The following is a 2,774-nucleotide window of genomic DNA, read 5'->3' on the forward strand; positions in this document are numbered from 1 at the left end:
ATAAAGGTTTGATACTTTTATTTATACATATTTAAATAATATTTGTATGAATAATTATGAATAATCAAACGGATAATTAATTTAAATATACGTGCATGTAAAATTAAAATAATATGTAAAGAAATTATTTAGCGACAACAGGAACATATAGCATAAGTAGGATTTAGGTTCAAACCACTTCATCTATTTTTGACGGAAAATAAAGTTTTTTGATGATATAGTTCTTCTTCCAGATTAACAAGGTTACTTTTGTAACATTCTTTAATACGCGCTTCATTATTTTCTTTACTATAATGAATCCTTTCATTATTGTCTTCTCTAATTATAAATCTCCTTATAAAATACATTTGGTATATTTAAACTCTTTGTACTATCGTCGCTGAAAATTTCAAGTACCATTATAAAATTCTAGATTTTTTTTATCATGTTGTTCTTAAATTATACATTACACTGTTTATTCGAAGAGTTTTATCTTTCCTGAAACACGTGTGACGTTAAATACTTTGTTAACGGATACAAAGGGATAACGAAGTTGAAGTGCGTAACAAAATTGATTATATAATAAGAGACAAATTTATAGAATTCCTAGCACAAGTGACAAATTTTTTGTTCGACAACATATTTTTACTATTATTTTCAAAGTTTGTTTTACTTTTTCTCACAATTTTTCCTAGATTTTCCTATTACTTATGCTTGGGGTTAATTAATCACAAATTTGCGTCTTGCATAGCAAAATTTATCAATCATAAAATACAGATGACATAACCAAAATCATTTTACGAATGTTGATTAATCACAAAATAAAAAGGGATAAATTGTATTTTAATAATGTTGTAAAAGATAAATTAGGGTTTTTTCCAATTAGTTATTTCCCATTAATGTTAACTTAAACAATAATAAGGTAAAAACTAGTAACAATTGTAAATAATAATTTATTCTACATATTTATACCGCCAAAATTCCTCCTTATTATATCCCATTCGTTTTTATTCATTGGTAATCTTCAGTTGTCTATGTTGAATATAAATTGAATTGATTGAGATGGTTTTTTGTTTTCCATTTAGTCATATAATTGTCATGAGGAATGCGTTGCTTAGTAATATGTTTTAGATTATCATCATTGAGGATACTAATTAATTCTGGAGGAGATAAATCTCAAAACACAAAATTAATATCTAAACTTCAACTTTTTTTTTTACTAGACAATGAGCACATCTATTATTTTCTTTATAAATTTGTACAAAAAAAGCACTCCAATCCTTCTTTTTTCACTCATTTACTTTTCTAATTATATTTGCATCTATTATTCTATTTTGCACTCCAGTCCTTCCTTTTTCACTCATTCACTTTTCTAATTATATTTGCATCTATTATTCTATTTTGCTAACAAGAGCATTAATACAGTTCTTTTAATTAGGTCCAATGTTTGTTATTGTTTTGGTTAATAGCCCAATCTTTCTTAAATTGGGCTTCGCCATCTCACTCATCCCAATTGTTGTTTCTACATATTTTCAACTAGTCTACGTCTAAGGTTTCGCCACTTCCTCTATAAACAATAACAAAGAAAGCGCAGCAGAAGCGGAGAAGCGGAGAAGAAAGATGGTGAAGTTCTTGAAACCAAACAAAGCAGTTATCGTGCTACAAGGCTGATACGCGGGTCAGAAAGCCGTCATCATACGCGCCTTCGACGATGGCACCCGGGACCACCCCTACGACCACTGCCTCGTCACCGGGATCAAGAAGTACCCTTCGAAGGTTGTGAAGAGGGACTCCGCCAAGAAGACAGTGAAGAAGTTGCACGTCAAGGCGTTCGTTAAGATGGTTAACTACTAACATGTGATGCCCACGCGCTACACACTTGACGTAGATTTGAAGGATGCCATCATAGTCGAGTCTCTTCAGGCGAAGGATAAGAAGGTTGCGGCACTTAAAGAGACCAAGAAGAGCCTCGAGGAGAGGTTCAAGACTGGCAAAAATCGTTGGTTCTTCACCAAGCTCAAATTCTAAGCATTTCAAAAAACGGTGTCGTTTTCCATTTTACTTATCTTTGAAAATTTCTTAGTATTAGTTTTGGGGATTTTTGTGTTGTGAGCTTATTCAGGATCTGTTTGGATTTAATAGTTTCATTTCTTATATTATGTTTTCCAAAGGATGCATTTCATCAAATTCTACATTTTGGGTCATATGCCAGTAGATAACTGTGGCTATTGTCTGTTGAATCTAATTTGTCTTAAGTATTTAATTTAGTTTAATCTAATAAAAATAGCTTACTAATAAATTGAGTAAACGTGTTACAAGTTTTACAAATTTTGTACATAAGATTGTTAAGCCTAGTTGGTCTGAATACCATTAAGAAAATGGAGAAATGATACTTGAATATGTAGGAGTAAACAAACACCCTAAATATAGATAGAAAGAATTGCTAGATCGTGGCTCCATGTTTTTGAACACATTGAAGATTCATTCATTTAGGGTCACAGGAGGATGATCTAGTTAAGGCTAAGATTTGAACCAAATTCTCTGTATTTCTATTTCATGTAGGCACCAATGAACACATGCTATAGTGCTATACCATGCTATTCAATCATGTTTCTCTTTCAGTTCTCATTTTAACTATCCAGTTCTTCATATGGGAAACCATGACATCCAAATATGGAACTTCTCAAATTCACATGGCCCCAGGCCTTGTAGCTTGGACTTTTTTTTTGTTGACTTAATCTTTTATATCTTAGCTTGTTATATTAACAATTATTACAATTTACATCCTTTAGCTT

At 31.3% G+C, this 2,774-nt stretch overlaps 1 pseudogene; it reads left to right on the forward strand.

The window, feature by feature from the left end:
* Nucleotides 1,600–2,166, forward strand: LOC107619916 (annotated as a pseudogene).

The sequence above is a fragment of the Arachis ipaensis genome, chromosome B01 (genome assembly GCF_000816755.2).
Source record: "Arachis ipaensis cultivar K30076 chromosome B01, Araip1.1, whole genome shotgun sequence".
Classification (NCBI taxonomy): Eukaryota; Viridiplantae; Streptophyta; class Magnoliopsida; order Fabales; family Fabaceae; genus Arachis; species Arachis ipaensis.